Source organism: Heterocephalus glaber, unplaced genomic scaffold (genome assembly GCF_053883595.1).
Source record: "Heterocephalus glaber isolate CG9 unplaced genomic scaffold, H.glaber_assembly_v1.0 deba00001461, whole genome shotgun sequence".
In the NCBI taxonomy this organism is placed as follows: domain Eukaryota; kingdom Metazoa; phylum Chordata; class Mammalia; order Rodentia; family Bathyergidae; genus Heterocephalus; species Heterocephalus glaber.
This window is the reverse complement of record NW_028258308.1, coordinates 48,377,916-48,405,914: the sequence shown is the minus strand read 5'-3', so window position 1 is coordinate 48,405,914 and position 27,999 is coordinate 48,377,916. Positions and strand designations below refer to the sequence as shown.

Sequence of the window (27,999 nt, the reverse complement as noted above, 5' to 3'; positions counted from 1 at the left end):
ATCTGCCCGATAAATTTCTCATGGTCCCTTACTATTTTTAACCAATCTCTCTTTTTATGGTCACTGACCACAATCGTGTCTTCTATGTCTGATATGGTGTCGTCATATTCACTCATTCTGCTGCAAATGTTTTCAATAGAGTTTTTAATCTCCTGAATATCTGTTTGAATCTGTTTCATGGATTCCATTTCTTTCCTATGTCGTGTATTCATGGTTTCTATTTCTTTCCTATGCTGGGCATTAATGGTTTCTATCATGGTCATGAGTTCATCTATTATTTTTTATCTCTTTCTGTTCAACAGTCTCTAATCATGTCTTTCATTCTGCTCAACATCTCTGTGGTTATCTGGGAAATTATTTCTGTTTTGACTTTTTCTAGAGCCTCATTCTATTTTGTTACTTCCTGTGCCATCAATTCAGGTTATCCAGGTGATTGATTATCAGACTTTTCCATCTCATTTCCCCCAGTTTGGTGAGCTGGTAGCCTGATTTTGTGGCTTCCTTAGGTGACTTCTTATTTCTATTTTTGTTGTTGGTACTGTGTTTTTGGATCAATTCCTGGGTTGATACTTCAATATTGCTTATTGTAAGTATTTTTGTTGCTTGTATTTAGAAGATTTAAAGAATGATTATTTCTCAGAAGTGTCTTCCAGATATATATGGTCTGTACGTATGGAGTCTCTAATGACTCTTAGCTAATCTCATTTTCAGTATACCAGGAAGGACAATTGATTAGGTCAGTCACAACACCTTAGCCCACATGATACAATCTGCAACAACAATAGCATCAAGCAGTTTAGAAAATGACAATTTGTGGTAGTTATTTATCTATCATTTTTAAACATGTGAATTAAATCAAAATCGAGGACCAGCCCAAAATATGTTTATAGTGAATAAACTCTTCAATATATCAACTACTGAGAAAAGGGTCCAGGTTTTAGACATACATAATTGCAGAATTAAATAAGTTAGTAATAATTTTTCTCATTGAACCATTTAATCTGTAGAACATTGAATGTAAATTAAAGCCAAACACTCTAAGCTATAAAGTAATAAACAAACATAGAGATTTTGTCATCACTAGTGATAAAAGTGCCTTTTGTCCTGTGACAGGCACAAATCTAACTTTTGACCTCTATTATTGTGCCAACCAAATGCTGACCAAATCTACTTTTATTAATTAACAGATGTACAAAGGATGTTACAGTTATTCTTTGCCTGTGGAACATATGAATATTGCAAAAACTCTATCCACAAAATAATATTACATATTGTCATTCTATGTTTTCAAGTGAGAAAAATGGATGCTCAGAGGTGGTATTTAGAACAAGTTCCAAAATTTCCTAAGTGAGAAACTTTTGAGTACAGTAAGTTTCATTTTGAATTTGTGCCTATTAAGCTTTGAGTCCCTTAAGTCTAGTTTTATTGTATTGAACACTGACCTACAGAAATTTCTAGAACCAGATATCTTGTAAGACACTGGGTAAAAGTTTAACAAATGAATAAACTGATTTCACTTTTTATGGTACTAGATAGAGTGTATGTTCACAATGGCTTGGGAGAATCTGACCTTCAACTCTGACTTCCTGTTGGGAATCTTTGATCACAGCCCCTTCCACCCTTTCCTCTTCACCCTGGTCCTGGCCATCTCCAGAGTGTCCTGCATGGGGAACAAAGCCATGGTCCTCCTCATCTACCTAATGCCCAGCTGCACACACCCATGATCTTCCTTGTCAGCCAGCTCTCCCACATGGACCTCATGCTCATCTGCACCACTGTCCCTAAGATGGTGGTGAACTTCCTATCTGGTATCCAGGTCATTTAAATGGCTGGTTGCACCACACATATATTTTTCTATTCATTGCTGATTGGAGCTGAGTGTTTCCTGCTGGCTGTCATGACTTACCACAACATTGCCATTTGCCACCCTCTGTATACCAATCTCATGAGTCCCAAAATTTTGGGAATTATGGCTGCTTCCTCCTTGATCCTGGGATCTAGTGATTGAATCATTGATGCTGTAGCTACATTTTCCTTCTCTTATTGTGGGTCCTGGAAAATAGCCCACTTTTTCTGTGACTTCCCTTCATTGCTAATCCTCTCATGCAATGACACATCCACATTTGAAGAGATGGTTTTTATTTGTTGTATTGTGATGATTGGTTTGCCCATAGCAATTATCATTTCTTTTTATACTTATGTTATTCTGGCTGTCATCCACATGGGATCAGGCAAGGGTCACTGCAAAGCTTTTGACACCTGCTCCTCCCACCTGATAGTATTGGTCATATACTCTGGAACAGTCATGTTCATGTACATCCAGCCTGTGACTGACCAGTCACTATCCCAGGACAAGATAGTGTCTGTCTTCTATACCATCCTCACACCCATGCTGAATCCCCTCATCTACAGCCTCCACAGCAGAGAAGTCATCAGAGCCTTCATGAAGGTGTTGAGGTGGGGCAAGCCTTGATAATGTTTTGTCTAATTCTCTCTTTGCTTTGGCCTATACTACATTCTTTTAAATAATCCTTTTTTTTTATATACATTCAGTCCTTGACAAAATACTCATTATGCATATGTTTTTGGAATAACAAATTTGTAGGCAAGTGTATAACATTTTCATATTATTTTATGTTTTGAATGCCATCAATGTGGTGTTAGTTTTATGTCAAAAGAGAATGTAAGAGTTATGGGGTCACGTAAGCCTCCACCCAGATGTTAGAAGAAAGCCTGGGAGGCCAAAGAGCATGGCCCTGAGACGGCATCATGTGATGTTATGAGAGACAAGAAAAAAGTGAAGTGGAGTGACCAGGAAGTCAGAAGGGCCAAAAACATGAATCAGCAGTTGGGAAGACCCCAGTAACTGAGTGGAGACCACAAGGTTGGGTTGCCCTAATCCTATAGGGTTCATCATCACCACTACTTGCCCAGGTGCTAGGAGGAGATATAGGATGTAATATTTGCCCTGTTGTGTTTGGCTCTTGCTTTGGTCTGCTTCTTTTCTATTTTTCCATTTCTCCCTTTTGGAACTGGAATGTTTACCCTGAACCATGCTATGCCAGCAGTGTTTAACTTTCATTTTTATTTTGACAGGGTCTCGCAGCTAAGATTTTGTCTTGATTCTCAGATGAGACTTTGGACTTGGTCTTTTCAACTGTGATGGAACTATTACAACTTTGGCAACTTGAAGAAGGACTAAATTCATTCTGCATAAAGAGATAGATATCACTCTTCGAGGGCAAGGGTTGGAATACTATGGCTCACATAAAAAATGTCCCCCATGTGTTCAGAGTTTGGGCTTTTGCAAGATGCTTGTTGTCTGCAGAGCTGATAGTGCTGCTAGCAAGAGAAACCTGGTCAGAGAAGCAGTTTATTGGTAGCATGAGTTGAAAGGATAAATCTCCCTACCTGGCTATTCCTTTTTTCTCTCTGGATTCTTGTTGCCTCAATGCTAACTTCTCTGTATGGCAGGCCTTTCCACCATGTGCAGTTTCTACCTTGGAGCTAGCCAACCAGGGGCTATGTCCATGCATCAAATTCATCTTGTCCTCCTTTAGGTTGCAGATATTTTGTATTTCATCCACGTGATGAAAAAGTGACTTTCTAAATTAATTAAAATTATTGGAAAGGAAAGTTCATTGAGACACTACTTAAATCTTTATTAGCTATGCTAAAGAAATGACAGGTTTCTGACATTTTATGCAGTCTGGTCAATTCTCACCATGGAGCAGATTTCCATTATGCAGGGAAATCTTTCCCAACCTCTCATGTGAACTCACTCCTACTTTGAATTCAGTATTACCAATAATTTAATGTCTTGCTGCATCATTTGTTTATATTTATGTCATATATGAAATATAAATCTGTATTGAACATGGACTGGAGGGTGTATATTTTGCAGTTTCTAAAGTTACTTCTTTTTTTGTAGCATTTATCATTTATGTATTTTTTCCCTCATTAAGTTTATTGGTACATTTTAGGTATAAAATACAGTTACATTCATTATTGGGATCTTCTGCCATTACATGACGTATCTTGGTTCTTATTTTTTTCCCCTTCCCCTGCCCTCCCTTTACCCTGTCCATCCTTCCCTATTTGCAAAGATTTTGTTTCCATTTTTTTCCTTTTCTCATATTTTTTCTTTTCCCTTCTTTCCTTTCCCCTACCCCTCCCACTTTCACTGCTCCTTTAGACCTTTACATCCTATTACACAATTTCCATTATACATTTTAAAAATTACAATATCAAGACCTAGGAGACATTACCACAGATTTTACAGAATTTAAAAGGATATATAAAGCATATTTCAAAAATCTGCTTTGAAGTAAACTTGACAACTTCTGAGAAGTACCTTGGAAGACAAATTAATGAAACTAACTCTGGAGGAAATAAAACATTTGAATAGCACCTATTAAAGAAAGTATATTCCTAGCTTGAAAGCCTGCCTATATGACAAGAGCAGGCTCATATACATTTTAACTGATAAATTATATGAAACATTTAAAGCAGAAAAAAGAAGGAACTCTTCTCCCCTCATTTTAGGAACTCAACATTGTACTAATCCTAAAACTGGATAAAGATAACAGAAGAAAAATGTATAAACATAGATAGAAATTTGTTTAACAAAACAAACTATTAGAATTCAGATCTGGCAGGATGTAGAAAGTGGCTTTGTTATAGGGATGGCAGTGTTGGTTCAGCATTGGAAGATCCACCCCCAAAAGTCATCATTTTAAGAGAGGAAAGGAAAAAGGCATAGTTGGAGAAAAAGTATTGGACCAAATTCCACACCTGTTGATGGTAAGAGGTATCAGGAGACTAGAAGTAGAACAGAAACTTCTCAACAAATTAAAGACATGTACTCCATACTTCCATCAAGAATTCCTTATATGAATGGAAAAGGTACAATGCTTTCTCCTTAAGGTGGGGACAAGGGCAGATGTGTCTACTCTTCATCTGTCCATTAAACTTTGAAACCTAGGCCCAAACCAAAATAGTCTGGCAATAAAAGGACACAATTAGGATAGGATTGGCAAGGTAGAAGCAAAATCTTTATTTGTAGATGAAATGATCATCTACAGAGAAAATACTAAGAAATCTCTAGAAGCCCCTAGAACTTGTATTTGAATTTAGCAGGATTAGAAAACACAAGGTATATATAAAAATTCAGGTCTGTGTATACTTGCTATAAATGAAGAACTGGATATTGAAATTTAAAAGTTATGTAGAAGCACAAAGGACCTAGAAAAGTAAAAAGAAAAAACAAACAACAACAACAAAATAACAGTGTTGGAAGACTTTTAGTACCTAATTTTAAGACATCTTCTAAAGCTACAGTAATCAAGGCAGTGTTGGTGTAAGGAAAGATATAGATCATTGGAATAAAACAGAGAATCTAGAAATAGAACCACACATATATGGTCCACTGAGTTTTGAAAGATTATTTAACATTAACATTTTATAGAATATAAACTCAATTCAAGAGCTGAGGAAAACATAGTGTTTTCAGCAAATGGCACTAGAACACCTGGTATCCATATATAAAAAATTAACCTCAACCTTTATTTCCATATATAAAAATGATGTGAAGGGATCTATGAACCTAAATATGAAAGCCTAAATGTATAAATCTTTAAGAAGAAATTGTAAGGGAAAATGTTTATGAATTCAGAATAGGCAAGAACTACCTAGGATACAAAAAACACGATGTATAAAAGAAAAAAATGATAAATGAGATTCCATCAGAATTTAGAACTTTAAATGACATCATTAAAATGAAAAGTTGTCCTTAAACAGACCATATCTACAATGCATATAATCTATGAGCAGAATATATAAAGAACTCTTACAGCTCATTAATAGACAACCCAATTAAAAAGTAGACATAAGAAGATGATTAATAGCCAGTACAGCACAAGCAAAGGTGTACGACTCTAGAATAAGAAAAATACTAATCAGTACAATAACAAGATTGAATTATAAACTCATTAGGGAGATGAAGTTAAAAGTTTTAAAAGCCTTGTCATGACATTTTCTTTCTGTTGGATTCTCTCCCTTTGTGTTTAATTTGTCACGCCCAATGGATTCATGCTGCTGGGCTTCCTGGGGTTGTGGTCCTCATTGTCTTTTCCTAGAATATTGTCAAAAAATTTTTGGAGTGCTGGTTTGGTATTCATGAAGTTCCTGAGGTGCTCTTTATCATTAAAGCATCTTATTTCTCCATCAACTTTGAACGATAGTTTTGCAGGGTACATCAATCTGGCTTGGAGCCTATTTTCCTTTAGGGCTTGAAATACGTCACTCCAAGCTCTTCTTGCCTTGAGAACTCTGCTGTGGTTCTGATGGGCTTTCCTTTGTATGTGATTTGTTTCTTTTCTCTAACTGCTTGTAGAATTTTGTTCTTCTGTTGGGTTTCTGGAATCCTATCATATGTCTATGTGTAGTTTTTTTTTTTTTTACCAATGCTAGCTGGAGCCCTATATGCCTCCCTTATCTGTATGTCAAGTTCTTTTCCCCTCCTTGGGAAGTTTTCTGCCATCATTTCTGTGAACAGGTTTTTTATGTCATCTGCACTCTCTCCTCTTTCTTCATTGACTCCAATCAGTCTTACGTTATTCTTCTTTGCATCATCTAGCAGCTGCTGGATTGATTTCTCATGTTTCCTTACAATTTTAAAGCAATTTTTCTTTTCCTGGTCACTAATTGCAATCTTATCTTCTATATCTGAAATTCTATCCTCACATTGGTTTATTCCTGTATCATTTGTTTATATTTATGTCACATATGAAATATAAATCTGTATTGAACATGGATTGGAGGGTGTATATTTTGCAGTTTCTAAAGTTACTTCTAATAATAAAAATTATTATAAAATGTTATTTATAGAAACAATTATGACCACTTTGCTTATCATGAAAAACAATCATTCTGTATTTTAGTGTTTTGAATGGATTTAGGATATCGAGGCACCCAAGACAGTGAAACTAAAGACACCAGGAAAGAGGACTTCTTTACCTACCTCAGAAAGTGGTAAGGGCAATGAGACAAGTGTTTGATATGAGGCAGTGTGTGGTTTTTTAATAGTATTTCTTTTTTCCTGTCAGTATCCACCATACTTTCAGATCATAACTTGTAAGTCTGTAAGGTGCTGAACCCTACACTAGTGCAGTCCCCTAGGGCTCCTCCACCCTCACCTGTATCCCTTCCATGGTTCACACCATATTCTCCTGCTCCACTGCTCCACACTCAGGGCTTATCTTCTCTTCCTCCCATTCTTCTCTGCTTGAAAATCTCTGGGGATCCCCAGTCTCTGCACTGCACTGTACAAGTCCAGCTCACTCCACTGTCCCCAGCTTAGTCCACAACCACACAATTTGATTCTAAGTTCTGGAGAAACAGGCAAGTACTCGCACCTTTAAGCTACTGCCATAATTTGATGCATATATGATTCAAAACATAAAATATTAATTATACAGTATATATTCACCAAAGTATGAGGATAATCATTATTTAAAATGTTTGCAACATTCTGAGAAATTGGCTTATTCTAGGCCAAATAAATTCACAAACATTTAAACATTTTGCTACATGCAATTTGTGTTTATTGATAAAAGTACATCAAAAGTTAAAAAATAGAATATTACAGATAATGAGGGTGATAGTTCTTTGGCAAAGTGGAACAGCTCAGTATCACAGCCAAGTGCCACAGCTGTGAGGGACAGCTGATTGTTACAGCTCAGTGTGGCAGCTCTGGGTCACAGCTCACAATATAAAGCCTCTAGAATGCAAAGGTCACTCAAAGAAGTGGAGAAAAACCTTTATTACTCTGGTGGGCTCAGAGGAGTTCATCCTCCAAAGTCTGAGAATTTCATCAGAAATGAGAGCTTCCTTTTATAGGGATCTAAAGGGTAGGTGAGCATGCTCACTGAAAGGAGGGTCAGAGCTACAGAACATTCTTGCAAAGGGAAAGAGTTTAGCAGAACATTTCTGAAGGTTCACACAGTCACAGAACATTTTGATACATTGGGCAGGAGTGGCTGTATCAGTAGGTGGGTAGGAGGCAGGTGGGTGCATTCATCCCCTCTAGGTAGACCAGGGATGTGCTATGGAAGATGTGTGCATGAAGAGGAGGGGGAGTTGCTGCTAATCTGCCAGGGTCTGTGTCCTAAGGATCCTGGCAGGAGCTGTGACCTTCAGTAGAGACTCAGCCAACTCAGACTGGCTGGACAGATGCTGTGTTGTCCTTCTCATCTGCTTTTCACTCTTGGCAGAAGAACTTTTTTTGTAGAGGAATCCCCTGAAGACTTGCAGACTGAAAATGAAATGGGAATAATGTGAAAGTGATTCTCTAATAACAAACAGTATTATTCCATGTACTAGAAGAAACAAGTTTCTCTTTAAAGACACATGATTCCCATTTGGTTACTAGAGATTTGTGGTCTATTTAGAAGTCAGATAGTGTTCACTTCCAGCTTTGTTTTTTTTTTTTCCAAGTAATTTTTGTGTATTTGAATTCTTTTTGTTTTCCATATGAATTTTAGGTTTGTTTTCTGTATTTCTGTAAAAATATCACTGCAGCTTGGCTAATTCTATGAGAATTTAATAAAAGCATTTTGTAAATGGGTGCAGGAGTATTTTCAGTGCTCCTTGGCATTGAGAAAGATCCAGTTGTTTGGGTTCAGGTGAAGAAACAGCAGTGGCAGTCTAGGCTAACTGTAAAGCCAAGTGGATTCTGGCTGGTGATCTCATTGGAAGGGAAAATGCTGCAGAGAATTCAGAGACTCCAGAACTCAAGGCTCCATAAGCAATGTTGAAGCTCCAGAAAGGACTAGAAGTGGCAACTGCCACTAGAAACCTGGTCCTGTAAGGAACCTTTCCTGTGTGCATCTGCATATGAATATATACATCTCATTGGTCTGCTTACATATTTTTGTACCATCATCATACTGTTCTAATAGATTTTGGTAGATTACTGAAAGAATTTTTCTACTTATATAATTTATGAGCAACATAAATTTTGTCCTAACTTTCTGTCAACAAACTGGGCAATGAGTTGCCTTTGTCTATGTAAAATAGTGCCTTTCACATAGACATTGGTTGAGAAGTTGAGGGACAGAAATACCTATAAGATGCTCTCTTTTACTGAAATTACTCAGATTAATGGGGAGAAATTTTCTCCTAAACCTGGTTTTTATAATGCTAAATGAAAAGATGGAATCTGTGAAAAAAATCTATATTGTTCATTGGGATGTTACTTCTATCTCTCTCTTTCTCATAGTTTTTTCTACGTGTATTGAATATATTGTCTCATATTCCAAGCACCCAGTCATACAATACCCCATATTATTCACTCAAGTCTGGTAAAGAAATGTACTACAGATTCAGTATAAATTGTTATCACCAAGGTACTATTATGATATTGTGCAATGTTATGATAGTATGATGTTAATATCTCATTAAAATGTTTATTGATACTAACCCAAGTAGGATATGGTGAACAAAGATAAAATAACAAATTTTCAGAAAGCTTAATTATATTAGACATATAAACAAACATATGTGCACTTAGAATAGTTTCATTTACCTTCAGAATTAAAATTTTAATCTACATAACAACAAGCTCCATACATCTATTATATTACTTACATTATCTTTCTCTGGTTTTCTGGTTAGAAATGGAAGTCAGTTATTGTATATATTGAGAGCTATCAAAGTGCCTATATAACTCTATATATTCAGAAAATAATGCAAGTGCTGCAAAACTATGTATCCTCAGTGAAGGGCTAATTGATATCTTACTTAACTGTGTTCCACAGAAAAGAGAAAAAGAAAATTTTCATAAATATAAAATGGATGTATATTTATTTTTTCATTGAGTTTATCGGTACAGTTTATGTGCACAATATGACCCATTCATCAGAAGGAATTTGTACCTGGTACATGACATATCTTGATTCTTATTTTTCCCATCACCTTTCCCTCACTTCCACCCTCCACCCCTCCCTATTTACAGAAGGTTGGTTTCCATTATTTTTTTCTTTTCTCACTTTTTCCTTTCTCTTCTTTACTTTCTCTCACTCCTTTTCTAGTTCCTTTTCCCCTTTGAGCATTTTCTTCCTATTTCACAATATATATTGTATAATTTAGACCTCATTTAGACTTTGTTTCTCACAATAGAGAAACAATTTGGTATTTACACATATGTTTCCTATTTATTTCACTTAAGAGTATGGTTTCAAGGCGCATCAATAGTGCTATAAATGACACTAGTTTATCTTTCTTTATGGCTGAGTAGTACTCCAATTTATAAAAGAACTACATCTTCTTTAATGAATCACCAGTTAATGGACACTTGTGTTGTTCCAATATTTACCTATTACAAACCGTGCTTCCATAAACATGGGTGCACATGAATCACTATGCTATGATGGTTTTAATTCTTTTGGGAACATAGCAAGAAGGGGGATAGCAACATCAAATAGAACCTCTAGTTTTAGATTTTCAAGGAATTCCCACACTGATTACCACAGTGGTTGCACCAGTCTGCACTCCCACCAACATGGGAGAAGGGTTCCTTTTTCCCTACAACCCACCAGCATTCTTTATTGCTTGATTTCTTGATAGAAGCCATTCTTTCCGGAGTAACAAAGTGTTGTTTTCATTTACATCTCATGAATACCGGGTGATGTTGAACGTCTTTTCATATATTTACTTGCTATTTCTACTTCTTCATCTGAGAAATGTCTATTCATTTCAGATTGGGTCTTTAAATTTGGGGGAATCTGAGTTTTTAGTTTTTTTTATATACTCTACATAGTAGTCTTTTGTCTGAAGAACAGATGGTAAATTTTTTCCCACATTGTGGGTTGTTTCTTATCTCTTTTGTTGGTTTCTCTCACTGTGCAGAAGCTTTTTAATAAGATGAGACCCCAGTTGTTGATTCTTTGTGCTAGTTCATGTGCAACTGAGATTTTTCTCATGAAATCTTTTCCTACACCAATGTCTTCAAGAGTTCTACTTAACCTATCTTCCAAGAGATTTAGTGTTTCTGTTTTAATATTTAGATCTTTCATCTATTTCAATTTTAGTTTAGTGCATGGTGAGAGATATAGGTCTAGTTTTCATATTCTATTCAGCAAAATGAAGCTCAGTTTTTTCAGCACCATTTATTAAAGAGTCTATCTTTCCTCTAGTAAGGGCTTTTGACTCCTTTGTCAAAAATGAGGTGGCTGAGTGTATCTGTTAAAAAGAAAAATAGCCCATGTATCCAGAACTTAGAAAAAAAGCAGAGGTAGATATTCTATTTGCAGACAAAGTGGATTTCAAGCCAAGACTAATTAAGAGAGATGAAGAAGGTCACTATATCTTGTAAAAGGACCAATTCAAGAGGAAAAGATGACAATCATAAATATATATGCACCAAATACCAATGCACCCAACTATATAAAACCAATGCTAATGGACATGAAAAAGCAAATAAGCACTAATACAATTGTAGTGGTAGAACTCCATATCTCACTGTCATAAATAGAAAGATCAACTAGACAAAAAAATCAACAATGAAATACTGGAGATGAACCAAGCTCTTGAACAAATTGATTTAGTGTGTCTACAGAGTGTTCCACCACAACAAATTAGAATACACATTCTTCTCAGCCACACATGGGACATTCTCCAAAACAGACCATATGCTAGCTCATAGAACATACTTAAATAAATGCAAAAACATTGTAGTTATCCCATGAATGTTATCAGATCATATAGAAATGAAATTATAGATCAATAGCAAAAGAAACCACAAGAAATTTGTAAACATGTGGAAATTAAATAACATCCTCTTGAACAACAAATAGGTCACAGATTAAATCAAAGAAGAAATCATACAGTTTCTAAAATCTTCTAGTTGTTAAATAAGCACATCAAAATGACTTTATAGAAGTAACTACATATAAGAAGCTTCAATCCTTCTTCTTTAAATTAGACATGACAATTTGCATGTGAAAATATCTTCATATTCTATCTAGTGCAGTGATGGCAAACCTTTTAGAGATGAGTTCCTAGACTCCAAACCCAAGTTCACTAATGTATCACAAAGCACCAAAACTGCAGTTAAACTGAATACTGAGGTTTTAGTTTAGAAAAAACAATTCATACATTAACATCCTTTGAAAAGAAAAATAAGTACCATTATGCCATAGGTTGGCCACCACTGATCTAGTGCAAATTTTTGTTTATAATTTGTTAGGGAAGTGATTTTTCACCCCAAATTACCTTGTTTCCTTATTTATGTTCCATATGAGTCATCCAATACATTAATAAAATTATATGACTGTGTTCCATAAACATGAAGCAAAGAAGAATTAGATGAGATGATGTAAATCACACAGAACTGAATCACAGTAAGGGCAGTGGAGTAGCCATGTGGAGATCCCAGATTCTTCTACATTACAGGATCCAGGGACATGCTGGAATCAGGGGCCTGGGGATCCTCCCAAACAGGTTGGGTGGCTTCATATCTCTTCCTAATTTAGGTTTTTTCCTCCTTCCCCAACATCTTTTAAAATTCCAGGATCTTTAAACATCTCAGGATCTGTGATCAATCTTTCTTTGGATTACAGTTTAGAACTCATTTTCAGCCTATGGCCCTACTTCTGTACACTTAATTTTTCTTCTCATTACATTATTTTTTCTAAATAAAAATAAGTCAGTAGAAAATGATGATAAATCTTGAAGTCTGGGAATTTTGAAGTCTTTAAATTTATAGAATTTAAATGGAGTTTTACTTTGGGGTTAGTTAATTTGGAAAATGACTCTATGTTACATTTCATAGACATTTTAAAATAAGGGTTAGATACTATAACTGACATTTTAGAAAGGCCTGATTGGTGATTTCATTTTTAATCCAACATCTGCTTCTTCCACTGTTGTTACCTGGGCTTTATCTTGACTCCAGAGATCTAGATATTTTCTCCCTGGTCTCCATGCAACATGTTCTTCCTTGTAACCTATTACATCTGAGAGGTTTCTCCACGTGGAAAATCATTCCATGTTGCTCCATGTTTTCAACCTATAGCTTTGATTGGATTATTCATATTTCCTTGTTTAGAAACCAAGTTGAAGCATGTGAATACAATCAGATCCTAAATGTGTCTCCAGGCTCTTGACTAAAATGTTCTCTCTCACACACAAGGGCATCCTGGATCCTGCCCCTCCTGAACCAGCCTGGGACGCATGTTTCTTACACTCTTGACTTTACTCATAGTGGTAGACATGCCCTTATTCCTCAGAATTGAAGTGATGCTTTTAAAGACCACAGAATGAGCTCTCTCTTGTTTTCTACATGTTTACATCAGTCAATTTCAAAGATATTACTGAAGCAGGAAAAAAAAATCAATTTCTCAAAAATACAAACACACACTGAGAAACAAACAAGGAAAATCTTAGTTCCCCTTCCATACAGAATTAGGAGAGAGGAAATTATCAATAAAAGAGAACTGAATTCTCTCTTTTTCCTTTCCTGAATATTTTCATAGATATTTTCATAAAATTAGACAAAATATGGCTTGGTCTGGAATGGAAAAGTTAAAAAACAGGATATTAATCTATTCTCTGAATCAAAGTGTGCATGTGCTTCCATTTGGTAAGGCTCCAGTGTATTTTCACTTGGCTGGGGGTTAGATGGTAGGAAGAAAAGAAGAGGAGAAGGTCTTTGCACTGAAGAGAATATCAAAATGAAAAAAGAATTTCAACAAGGAGTTTCTTATGATAGGGATAATTTAGCATAGACAAATATAATTCCTTTCTCCTCAACTTTCTATTTACTCTATCTGTGAGAAAAGAGTAAGCTTTTATGAACTCTAGTATGTAAACATTAAGGAAGTTCTACTGAATTTATTCTTTTGAAGGATGAATGAAATAGTGAAATAGCCTTGTACCATGTCTCCCAACATATGTGCCTAAATGGGGTCACTGAAGGTTAGTGAGAGCGACTTATGCATGCATTAGATACACTGCCCAGTGGAGGGCCTTGCTGCAATGTTCCTTTGAAAATTGAAGTAACAAATATGCTGGTATTCTCTCTAACTTTCAGATAATGCAACATAATCAGGATAACATAGGGAAACCACACTTTAACTCTGACTTCATCCTGATGGGAATCTTTGCTCGCAGCCCCATCCACACCTTCCTGTTGACCCTGGTCCTGGTCATTTTCACAGTGCCCTGCATGGGGAATCACAGCCATGGTCCTGCTTGGATGGCCAGCTGCGCACACCCATGTACTTCCTCCTCAGGCAGTTCTCCCTCATGGACCTCATGCTGGTCTGCACCACTGTCCCCAAGATGGCAGTCAACTTCCTGTCTGGCAGGAAATCCATCTCTCTGGTAGGCTGTGGGACCCAGACCTTCCTCTATGTCCCTGCTCAGACATGAGTATTTCCTGCTGGCCGCAATGGTCTATGACTGCTATGCTGCCTTTTGCCAGCCTTTAAGGTACCCAGTGCTCATGAGGCAGAAACTCTGTGTGCTCCTGACTGCTGCTTCCTGGATCTTGGGCTCCCTGGATGGCATCATCATGCACACAGCTGCCCTGTCACTCTCCTACTGCAACTCTCTGGTAATTCACCACTTTTTCTGTGATGTTGCAGCCCTCCTACCTTTCTCCAGCACAGATATGACAGCATTCGAAAGGCTGATGTTCATCTGTTGCATGGTGATGCTAATATTCTCTGCTGTAATCATCATTGCTTCCTACTCCTGTGTCCTTCGAGCTGTCATCCACATGGGTTCCAGGGAAAGTCGCCACAAAGCCTTCACCACCTGCTCCTCCCACCTGTTAGTAGTTGGGCTCTACTATGAGCTGACATGTTTATGTACATGAGACCAGCCTCCACGCACACCCTGGAGCAGGACAGGATGGTGTTGACCTTCTATGTTATCCTCATGACCATGCTGAACCCACTCATCTACAGCCTGAGGAACAGGGACATCTTCAGGGGGCTTAAGAAGCTGCTGGGGAAGGGAAAGCTCCTTTGACTTTACAGAGATCCTTGGAAAGTCCACTCTTGGTGATAAGGGGACAGGAATCACTTGCATTATCCTATCCAAGCTTGCTCTTTTCTGCTTTTACTTTCAAATTGAAGATGTCTCTCACACACTATTGTGATATATGTACAATACATGGCCCTTTAGCTGGGTGAAGAAGAGGCAGTCCACCAAGATTGTGCACCTCTGTAAATGTCAGTTTTCTCTGTGCCTCACTACAAATGGCAGCTGATTCTGGGCTGCTTTTGTATCCAGCCCAGGGTGGATATGGAGGCTCTTTGTTTGTATAAGACTAAGGGGCACAATTGAATCTGGATGTGAACACAAGCATTTCTGTCCACAGAGCAGTCCTCTGGCAGTGTGTGTCTTCAGTTTTACTGGTGTTCAAACCTTGTATGAAATATTTTTGTCTTGATTCTTCTATTCTTCTCTACTTATTTCCCAAACATTTAGAAGTGGGGAGTTAGTGTGGGCTCTTCTTTCATTTAAGTTTCTATATAAAATAGCTCTCATAAATTACATTTTAACTTGTGTATTAAGTGTAGATTTTTTTAATGATTTTGAATAAAATATCTATTTCATTATGCTGCACAGTCATTGTTATGTGTATTTTTATCCCTCATTCAATCAGTATCAAATGCTTGAGTAATTAGGGAACTATTAGTTTCTGTAATTGATAACCTTGTTTTTTTTTAAAACAAAATTCTGTGTAAAATCATTTGTTTTAAATTAACTTTAACAGCTCCCCACACCAGGGGTGGAATCCAGAATCTCACACCATGGAGCTACATACTCAGCCCTTTTCTTTTATTTTGAGATAGGATTGCCTTGAACTTGAATTTCTCCTGCCTGAGCCTCCTGACCAATGGGGATTACAGAAATGTGCTCCACACAACACACTAAAAATCATTTCTTCAGTATTTCTAGCTCTTAAGTCTGTCTTAATATTACACAAGGGGGCTGCACTTTGATGAAATATTTATTTTTCCAATCTGTTATCATGTGATTGTAGTCTGTGTATGTAAATCCCTTTATCCTTGAGAATTGAAAACAGTCATTGCCTATCTCATACTAGTTGCCTTGATTTTCCTGTTTTATAATCCAACTTTTATTTGATAATATTTTATCATTTTAAATTCATGTTCTTACTAAACCTAGATTTTGTGGTTTAATGACATGACCATGGGATATAATTGATTGTATTGCTTAGGTGATTACAAAATACCTTTTGCCTAGTAGAATATTCTCAATATTTTTTGTTTTTAGTGAAATTCATGGATAAAAATGTAACAGTTTAAGTGCACAACTGAGTAGTTTTGAACATATGCATAGCTTTGTGTAAGCATTAACACTAATCTATTTGTGAGCAGTTTTATTGCTCTGAAAAGTAAACTCATAATTATTAGTATTTCATTCCCATTCCCTCTTGCCCTTCTTCTTGGCAATTGCTATTTCTTTTTCTAGTTTCCAAATTTATCTTTTTGTGTCATATTAACAATACAGAATAGTGAGATTCATTTTGGAACATTGGTAGGTGAACATATTTTTATTACTTTGTCCCCACTACCCCTGTCTGTCCTTCCCCTTACTCTGATCCCCTTCCTCATAGCAAATAGTCTACTTTCTACTTTACTGTCTTCTCTCTCTCTCTCTTTCTCTCTCAGATTGCTCATAGAAGATGTGTAATATTTAACATACTATGTCTGGTTTATTTCCCCTACCATGATGCTCTCTAGCTCCCATCAATTTTCTGGCAAGGACATGGATTTGATAGAGTATATATACAGAAATGAGATGCAGCTGGGAAACTGACAACAAAACATCAAGATAACATGCCATGACTTCCTGAGAAAGGAAGGATGCAAAGAACCTGATGGTGAACTCTCCTCTTACCTATACTTACTCCTTTTTATCCCACTCAGTCCCACTTTGGGACACAAACCTCAAGTTAAACCTGATGACCCTGTTCCCCATGAAGCCTCATTTGCCTTTGTTTGCATGGCTTTGCACGTGCCCCATGACACATTGGTCACCACACTGGTTGACTGTGTTACCATTGAAATCTCCACCTCCCAAAGTGAAAGTAGAGACCCACAATGGACTGAAAAGAAGCCCAGTTAGTTACCACCACTGACCACGACCCAAATTCTAGGAAAGCAAAAGAAAAACCACCCCAGACCTCACTCAAGTGGCTGTCTTGGCACTGGGTGTACTTTGGTCACTGATAGTGTAGCTCTGGCTCTGCTCCCTTGGAGCTCTCCATGTTCCTTCTTACTTCTAAAGACATTCCACCTGGAGCAGGCTGTGCATGAACCTCAATGGACATGGATGCTAAAGTCCACTCCTTTCTGACCCTGAGCCCCATTCTCTGACCCTCCTCACAAATCTCCCAGAGGAGGATATGAGACTGAGGCTGCCACAGACATAGCAGCCCTGCCAGGCTGATCGCCTTTCCTTTTAACAATCTCATTCTCTGTCTGGCTGTGGAAGGCTTTAGGCTCATCCTCCACAGGGCAGCCACTGTATTTCATCTCTACAGATTTGCCTATTTTGCACACTACACAAGTGGAATGACACAGTATGTGGTCTTTTGTGAGTGGCTTCTTTCCAGTGGGGAATGTCGGATTGAAGTGTGTATCAGTAACTCACTCTTTTGTACAAGTTAATAATATTGCTTTATGTGATTTTGCTACATTTGATTTGTTTGCTTAATAATCAATAGATATTTGGAGTATTTCCATGTTTTTTCTATTATGATTAAGGTTTCTACAGACACTCATGTACATGTTTTAATGCTGACATGTTTTCAGTTCCCTTGGGTGTGTATGTTGAAATGGAAGTTTTCAGCCACATAGTAACAGACTCTAAATTTTAGAAATGCTGCCCCACTGTTCTCCACATTGGCCACAAAAGTTTACATTTCCAAAAGCAAATGTTGCATCCTTTTGGCATTTCCAGGTCCTCACCATTTTGGTATTTTCCACTCTTTAGTTACACCATTCTCTTTGTTAGGGAGTTGTATCTCGCTGTGATTTTGTGTGTATTTCCTGAGTGACTAGTCATTGGTTTTGTTTAGATTTCTTCATATCTTCTGGACACTAAACCTTTCTCAGATGTATAATATGAGTAGATGTTCTCCCATCCATTGAGACATTTTTTCACTCATTGAAAATGTCCTTTGAATTATTAAAAAAAGTATGATTTAATTGAATCCAATTTAGATTCATTTTAAGTGATTCCAGTTTTGATATATCTTGAGAAATACTAATCTTAGATATAGGCTTTTTTCCTTTAACAGTTGTAACTCATATTTATGTCACTGAGGCATTTTGAGGTCATTATTTTATAAAGTATGAAGTACAGGTCCAGTTGCATTTTTTCCACGTGGACACCCAGCTTTAACAACACCATCTAGTGAAGATCTCATGGTTTTCCTCTTATGTCATTAAAAGATGTTCAACTATAGATTTACCCACTTATTTCTGGACATCTATTTCCATTTCATGGATCTGTACCTCTATCTCATGATAATAGATGCCTTGAGTATAAAACTCTGATAGAAAGTTTGAAGTTGGAAACTGAGTCTTCCAAATTTGTTATTTCTGGCTGCCTCAGTTACTATAAATCTCTTAAACTTCTCTATAAATGTTAGAATAATTTGCAAATTTCTTATAAAAGTAACAGAATTTTTAGCAAGATGGTATTGCATCAACAGATTAATTTTAGGGGAATTTTTATTTTATCAATAGATTTTCTAATTCATAAATACAGGGTACCTTTCTTGAAAATTTCTTTGAACATTTTGTAGCTTGTTGTGTGTAAATATTTCATTATTTTATTTTTAAGTATTTGTTAATATTTTATTATTTATGATACTATTATAATAAATTTGTTGTCCTAATTTTATTTTCTGATTATTCACTTCAAGGGGAATATTTTTTTTTTGACATGTGGGTAATACTACATTTGCTGACATTTCTGTCCTATGTTTGATTCTCCCTTGTTCTTTCTACATCCTTTCTGTATTTATATAAATCTTATTTACCGAGAAAATTCAGTGAGTGTACAATTAACTATTGACTCGTCATTATTTACCTCCAATTTGTATTTTTCTGCCTGTGTCTTCTAAGTTACCGGACAGACTTTCTTAGGGGGTCCCTTGAGTAGATTAAGAAATTCCTAGCAGGTTAGCAAAGCAGCCCTGTGTGTGTGTGTGTGTGTGTGTGTGTATGTGTGTGTGTGTGTGTGTGTGACAGACAAGCACTGAGGGTGACTTTCAACATGGAGAGGGAAGACACTGGATGTGGGGGCAGCAACCTACAGGCCAGAGGTCTGAGTGTAATAAAAAGGGAAAGAAGGAAGTGCACCCATTTGTGAAGAGCTCCAGGCTCTCTGTCACCTCTGGACATTGGTCTTGAGGTTTTCTGTTTCTTCAGTCTTCCAAGGAGACTCATCAGGGAGTTTTCAGCCCTTGTACCTAATATGATTGGCTGAATTACAGCACAAGTTTTATCTTCAGCCTTAAAGTTATCTGCAGTTAAAGTCAGGAACTGATCAAAAATAATGGGATCCCATAAATTGGAATAGGGATTTTTCAGATGAGCCCAATGAGGCTGGGGATACTGAGTTCCTAAATCCTGATGATTACTTTTCCAGAGGAAGAGATTTTCCACCCTCAGTGGCAGAGGCAACCCCATTCCCAACTCTGGTGGCATTGACCTCTCTATCTCTCCTTGAGCAAACTAACACTGTGTTGCTATGAAAGGGAAGTGACTGCCCCAGTGCAGTCAGCAAGACAGTGCTGAGGCTCCTGGGAACTGTCTTCACCATCCACTTTTGGCTGGAGGCCTAAAACCAGGATCAAATCTCCAAAAGTTCCTAAAGGTGAGGCACACAAGGAGACCTAGGAGGAGGCCTTTAAACTCACAAGGAGCTTGACTTTACTCATCCATATAATCAGAGAGCCAGGACACAAACATGGGAATAGGTAATGATGGAAGGAGCATAAATATGGAACAGGATGAAATTTTTGATATGGGACCATTATTCAAGGACTCTGGGTTAATGGCACAGTGTGTGGAGTTTAGAAAAGGTGCTTATAGTTTATTTTGTTGTCTGACTGCTTTATAGATCAAAAGATCGCCCACTGGGAATGAGTTGGGAATGCCAGATATTCCTTAGTTTACTATTGATGAGGATACTCAATGGCCCAGGGAAATGGGAATGATGAGGTGGAGTTGCTAGTAAAACTGTTGCTTCACAGTGGGGTGGACCAAGAAATGTGTCCTTCATAGGGGCTTGAAGAGACAAGCAGCACCAACATCCTTGATGAGCTCTCAATTGCTCTTCTCTGTTCCAGGCCTCATGATGTGTGCATCACACCCAGAAGAATCCTCACTTCACTGCAGACTTGTCTTGCCTGATTTCACTTTTACATAGAGAGAAACATATGTGGAAAGAATGACCAGGGAAATCTGTAGTGTGATGTGTATGCACAATGCTGAAGAACTGGAAGTGTTGGTCAAAGTGAGACCCATTAAACTCCAGCATGTTTAACTATTCACATGTGGTCTTCCTTTCATGTTCTTGAAAGATTTGTTTCTCAGCTTCTAGGAATGAGGCCAAAATTCAGTTTGCAGCTTTGCACCTCTGAGACTGCTTCAGCTGCAGGGTTGCCTCTCATGGGAGGCCAACCATGCTGCTCACTATGGGACTGTGATCAACTCAGGAAGACTTGAGGGCCCCATCACAACTGCATGGCCCCTGTGGATGGACCCACACTGTTAAAGGGCTTCAACACCCAGCACCATATGCTAGTCAGGAGCCCGTCCTGTGCCACATGTGCACCCTACAACGTCCCTGAAACAAATCAGAGGGCTATTTTAGTTTATTAGTTTATTGTACTTTATTATATTTCAGTACTGGCAACTGAATCCAGGGACTTTGCATTGAGTTACACTCACAGGACTATTTTACTTTTATTTTTATTTTGAGACAGGATTTTGCTATGTTGCTAAAATACCCAGGCTTGGCTGAAAATTGAAGTCCTCCTTCCTCAGCTTTCCAGAGTGCTACAATTACAGGTGTGTGGCACCATGTCTTGCTTCCAATTTTAAAATAGTACACAGTAGAGAATTGAGATAATACAGGAAAGTAAATGCATTATCTGGTGCAAAATTGCATGGCTTTAAGAAATGGTATAGTAGTAATACCCACCTGCAAATGGACTGAGTCTTTTGATGCTGTGAAAAAATAATCAAAAGATGTGACTGGCTATCATTTGAACGCTAAACATGAAAGCCAGAGGGCCTCTTCCTGAACCTCTGGTCTCCTACACTGGAGGGCAGAGAAAGCTGAGTCAAAACAAAGCAGTTAGAATAAATTATATTGCTCTGCAAAATATTAAAGTAACAGTGAAAGGAGGTCTGCTATACCAAGGTCCTGGCTGAGAAAGAAGGGTTCCCATTCAAGGGTGGGCATACAGATTTCCACCTCTGGATTCCTGCCTCTGGATTTCCTGTGCTCCTTTGCAGGACTGAAGAGGTCCAGGCCTCCTGACTGAAAACTAGCCACACCTTTCAAGCAGAACTATGCAGAAGCTTGAACCCCACAGGACAGCATATGCTGCTTTAGGATACACCCCATTGGACTCCTGGACATCAGGTCTTCAGTAGGGTTACATTAAAGTATAACTCGGGGCTGACAGTATAAGTGGGCCCCAAAAGGGAGAAAAGGAACAGTACTCCCAAGAGCTATCACCAGCAGGAGGCGGTAGAGTGCATGTTGGGTCAGATCCTGAGAAACTCCACAGGAAAGAGGGGTGCTAACACTCATCACAATTGTGAATTAAGTTTAGACACTTATTTTTCATTGTAGCATAATCAAATCCAGTTAGAATATGTGGAAAATATTTTTAAAAAGTTATTTCATGTTTCAAAAGTAATTTTGCTGCATATAAAAATAATTTTTATTGTAACAAATCTTACTCTCTATTTGCTTCACCCCACATGTGCTGCACACCAGAAATATTTATGCTCAATTCCAGGAAAATATATCATGGGTATAGTTGATAAATTTGTTAAGCTTCTAATTGCTATAATTCACCAAGAAATCAATTTTATGAACTAAATTAATTAAATTTTATAACAGAATATAGTGAATTTAGTGAGTTTTGTATTCCATGACAATATGGACTGATTATGTTAAGGAAGAATTTTGTAATGATTGTGTATTTTTACTTCAATTCAACTTTGTAAAACATGATATACACCAAACATTTCAATAATTGGCATGTGACCACATGCTGTATATATAGTCAGCTGCATCACATTGTTTGTGACCCAAACCTGAAGTCATCAGAAAACATAACAACTACAAAAACTTATTTGTGGTCTAGAGAAGTGTAAGAGTTTATGTCGAAATTGAAATATTTATGATATTCAATAGTTATTGTTTTACACCTTTTATGATGTTACTTATGACAGAAAGTTTATTTTTACTATACAAGTACATGAATTCTATGTAAAATCTACAAAACACTTGAAAAACACTGTTAATTATCATCATTCATCATTTAGAGTTACTTTTACGTATCAAATTTTTAAAATTTAACTGTAATTACTTGGAAAAGCCAAGTGTTAATATAGATTTTTTTTAAATTAAATAAAATAATCTCAAAAAAGACAAATCAAATGTGTAATGTATGTATTAAAAGTGACTTTTGGTTGTTCAATTCAGTGAAAACACCCTTTTGAATATGTTCGAAATATTGTGGATATATATATATATAATATATAACTTTATATATATAATTTTTCATCATCAAATTTTAGTAAATTTAAGTAAAGATTAAATACCTTCAATAAAAATTTACTCTCCGAAGGTGCACTGCTGAGGCTGCAGTGCGCAGTAGCGGAAGTTGAGCTGCCCTTCCCCCACCTACTTCTGTCCGTGATTCAGTTCTCCTCCCTCCTCCTCTGCTGCTGCTCCTGGAAGTCCCGCCATGGCACTGTGCCTGGGGCTGCCACAGGAGCTGGCTGAGGCTGTGGCCGGGGGCCAGGTGCTGGTCGTGGGTGCAGGTGGCATTGGCTGCGAGCTCCTGAAGACCCTTATGCTCACTGGCTTCTCCCATATGGACCTGATTGATCTAGATAATATTAATGTCAGCAACCTCAACAGGCAGTTTTTGTTTCAAAAGAAACATGTTGGAAGATCAAAGGCACAAGTTGCCAAAGAAAGTGTACTACAGTTTTACACAAAAGCTAATATTGTAGCTTATCATGACAGCATCATGAGCCCTGACTACAACGTGGAATTTTTTCGACAGTTTATATTGGTTATGAATGCATTAGATAACAGAGCTGCCCCAAACCACGTTAATAGGATGTGTCTGGCAGCTGATGTCCCTCTTATTGAGAGTGGGACTGCTGGTAATCTTGGACAAGTAACTACTATCAAAAAGGGTGTGACCCAGTGTTATGAAAGTCATCTTAGCCAACCCAGAGAACTTTTCCTGGCTGTATAATTCATAATACACCTTCAGAGCCCATTCATTGCAACGTGTGGGCAAAATATTTGTTCAACCAGTTGTTTGGGGAAGAAGATGCTGATCAAGAAGTATCCCCTGACAGAGCTGACCCTGAAGCTGACTGGGAACCAACAGAAGCTGAGGCCAGAGCTCGAGCATCTAATGAAGATGGTGACATCAAATGTATTTCCACAAAGGAATGGGCTAAATCAACTGGATATGATCCAGTTAAACATTTTACTTAGCTTTTTAAAGATGATATCGGGTATCTATTGACAATGGACAAACTGTGGTGGAAAAGGAAACCTCCAGTTCCATTGGACTGGGTTGAAGTACAAAATCAAGGAGAGGAAACCAAAGCATCAGATCAACAAAATGAACCCTAGTTAGGTCTGAAAGACCAGCAGATTCTAGATGTGAAGAGCTACACACATATTTTTTCAAAAAGCATTGAGACTTTGGTAGTTCATTTAGCTGAAAAAGGGGATGGAACTGAGCTCAAATGGGATAAGGATGACCCATCTGTGATGGATTTGTCACCTCTGCAGCAAACTTCAGAATGCATATTTTCAGTATGAATATGAAGAGCAGATTTGATATAAAATCAATGGCAGGGAACATTATTCCTGCTATTGCTACTATTAATGCAGTGATTGCCAGGTTGATAGTATTGGAAGGATTAAATATTTAATCAGGAAAAATAGATCAATGTAGAAAAATTTTTTATGAATAAGCAACCAAACCCAAGGAAGAAGCTTCATGTGCTTTGTGCACTGGATCCTCCCAACCCCAATTGTTATGTATGTGCCAGCAAGCCAGAGGTGACTGTGTGGCTGAAGGTCCACAAAGTGACAGTTCTCATCTTACAAGATAAGATAGTAAAAGAGAAATTTGCTATGATTTCACCAGATGTTCACATTGAAGATGGAAAAGGAACAATCCTAGTATCTTCAGAAGAAGGAGAGACAGAAGCTAATAATCATAAGAAGTTGTCAGAATTCAGAATTACAAATGGCAGCTGACTTCAAGCAGATGATTTCCTTCAGGACTACACTTTATTGATCAACATCCTTCATAGTGAAGACCTAGGGAAGGATATTGAATTCGAAGTTGTGGGTGATGCCCCGGATAAAGTAGGACCCAAACAAGCCAAAGATGCCACCAGAAGCATAACCAATGGCAACCATGATGGAGCCCAGCCTTCCACCTCCACAGCACAAGAGCAAGATGTTGTGCTCATAGTTGACTCAGATGAAGAAGGTCCTTCAAATAATGCTGACAATAATGAAGATGAGAGAAATTGCAAGAGGAAATTAGATGAGAAAGAGAATATCAGTGCAAAGAGGTCTTGTATGGAACAAAGGGAAGAGCTTGATTAGCATTAGACTGAACAAAAACCCTTACTCTGTCATCTCATCTGGACACAACTAGATCATTTGTTATGTCCTTTGTTCCAAAGGGAAAACTGACACCAGTGACTTGAAAGTGATTCTGCTCCCTTTGAAAGCATCAATTTTGCTAGAACTACTAGAAACATTGCAGTATGCTGTATTGAAAGTAGGAATATAGTTTTTAAACCCTTTGAACAAACCATGTGCATAACCAGTTTTAAGATAAAATGACACAATTCATGTTGCCTTTTTGATGTAAATACCCTTAAGTGTCATTTAATAGTTTAAAAATATTGTGGTTTAGTAAAGTTGATACCTGGTTATAAATATTATGCCTTTATTTTGGCTAGAAAAAGAATTATTTTTAGCCTAGATCTAACCGTTTTCATACTCTTAACTGAGGCAGATTCAAAGAAATATCAAGTGCTATGGATTGAAACCTGTTTTTAAATGTTAAATGGCACTATGTATATTAATGTAAAACAATGTTAACTTACTCAGATTTTCAGTTTTTACTGCCTGATATGTCTGTGTAAGAAGCCAATTTTTTTTTATTGTTACAATTTCAGGTTATTTATATTTGATGTTTTGTAAAACTCAAATTAACAAACATACTGCACTATGGACCAAATAAATGGCATCTGCATAATTGTTAAAAAATTTACTGTCTGCATTGATGTAAACTAAAATACATGGCTTGCTTGTAAAGACTTCATAATGTAATGTATTTCCTCATTAATTTTGATATTGTTTATCAATTAAAACAATAATGTTTTGAATATATTAGCTTTAATAAATGTATTATAATTAATTTTACATGTCATTTTATTTTTAAACAGTGATAACTAGAATATTTTTTAATTAACTATTTTACTGTGTTATATCTATATAGTTTAAAGAAATCTAATCTACCTTGTACACCACATAAAAAACAAATCAAACACCAAAATATTGAAAATTTGCTGTGTGGATTTGGCAAATAAAAAATGGCTAGTGTACTGGAAGCCTTGTGAAACACAGTTACTCCAAATGGCAGAATATGAATCTTATAAAATTCAGAGCTTTACCACAAAAATAAATGCTGAAAGCCATAGGTTATGCTATTCAAAGGGTGATGGGATTTCCAAAATAAAGGACAGATTATTGAACCTTAATCAGTTTCCAGAAGAAGAAGAAAAACAAAACTCTGGAATTTGGACCAAAGATTTGGTAGAATCTTGGATATTACAAGATGATATTATCATTGAGATTGATGTCATGTGACATTTATTGCACACCTGAAATAAAGTGAGCAGAATTCCAGAGTACAAACATGTCATCCACTAGAAAAAATATTCTGGGTCTCTGTAGACACAGGAACCATGAACATGTGAGATTTGGTGAATGCACAGCCATGGCTCCTTATGAGTGAGATTGTTTTCATATCCACCAAGGCCTGAGGTTAGATTCAGCAGTAGGCTTAGTAAATTAGAAAGAACACATCAGTATGGACAGGGAGCAGGAGCATAAGGTTCAGCCCGACAGCTCACATCTCCAAACACCTGGGAAGGGGGTCATAAACAAAGGTCACATGGTTAGCTGTTCCCTTATCATATTCCATTACAATAGAGTTCAATAAATTAAACTCTATCATTCAATAAATTGAATGATTCCAACAGTGTTTGAAATCCAACTTTCAATGCAAACAAGAGTTTTAGTTTTCCTGGAGAACTGTCCCTTACTGTATGACCCTGGCTGAGTCCCTATCACCCCCTCCCTGCCCTGCCCCATGGGGCAATTGTAAAGAGCTGAGCTTGCTGTGAATTTTTGAATGAACTGTAGAGTGGGAGAGCAGTCTGCTCCTCTGCTTTAGGCTCCTCCAAACTGAGGGGTGGTGAAAAACATAGTGTTTGTAAAGGATCTTAGGTCTCCTGGCATTGAGCACTAAGTGTTTATTTTGTTTTTCATGAGTGCCATCTAAGTAAGTGGCTAAGGAGAAACAAAGGAATTTGAAGGAGAGAATGAAAGAGGAAGTTGGATCCATATCATGACTTAAACTCATGTGGAATATCTTAGCACTCTGATGTCTATCTCACACTGAAAACAAAGAATCAATAATGTTACAACTGTAAGAGATGAAAATGATCTCAGAAATAAAATACTTCAATCTCTCATTCCTTTTTTGTAATATGTAATACAACTGTAAACTATTGGTAAAAACTATCTGATGGATTATTACATAGTGTCATTAAATTCTTGCATCTTAAATTGTAGCATGTAAAGAAAGACTAGAAACAATAACATCTCACCAACTCTAGGCTTGAGAGTTTCAACTCTAGGTTGCTAATCCAATGTTGAGTTTATTTCTGATCTCTGATATCCTTCACATATGTATATTTGTATGAATTCTAAACACTTGAAGAAAGTCATGAAGCCTATTGTACAAGAGGGCATCGATAAAGTTGGGAGACAAGCTGAAGGACATATCTGAGTGCCTGGAATCTATGCAGATAATTTGGTTATTATTATTATTAATTATTATTATTATTATTTTCCTTCTGTTCAATGGGGATGGAGGTGTTGATTAATAAAGACAATTGAACTAACTCATGGCAAATATGTGTTCCTGTGTGAATTACAGGAGGGAGAGGCCCTAATTGGAAGAGTATTGTTCAGAGGCCCATTAAATTAGACTTCTGGGAATGTAGCTAAAAACTTTTAATAAATTTGTTGAAGTTGAGCATCCATAGAGCCTGGTTAAATAGCTTCCCTAGTTAATTAGCAAGAGTTCAAACTTCATTTTGTCCTCTTGGAACTAGTGGTTAATTGAAGCCTTACTATATTAGAAGAATTAGGGAAAACGTCAGGGACCACTAAGAAACCTTTATTCACAAACTCAAAAGGAAACAAAAATTGTGGTTTCTATGGTGAGAGTCAGTGGAGAATGAATCTCAACTCCATGAATTTACCATTCTCTTAAATATGCCAAACCAATTAGTTGCTTCCAGCTTCTCCTTGGTATTAAGTAATTACCAACTGCATGGCAAAGTTTTAACA

At 37.0% G+C, this 27,999-nt stretch overlaps 3 pseudogenes; all 3 read left to right on the top strand.

Annotated features, from left to right (window-relative positions):
* Positions 1 to 1,541: 1,541 nt before the first annotated feature.
* Positions 1,542 to 2,594, top strand: LOC101704697 (olfactory receptor 2M3-like; annotated as a pseudogene).
* An 11,501-nt stretch (positions 2,595 to 14,095) lies between these two features.
* On the top strand, positions 14,096 to 15,036 carry LOC101704353 (olfactory receptor 2M4-like; annotated as a pseudogene).
* An 8,011-nt stretch (positions 15,037 to 23,047) lies between these two features.
* LOC101705170 (SUMO-activating enzyme subunit 2 pseudogene) lies at positions 23,048 to 24,951 on the top strand (annotated as a pseudogene).
* The last annotated feature ends 3,048 nt before the right edge of the window (positions 24,952 to 27,999 follow it).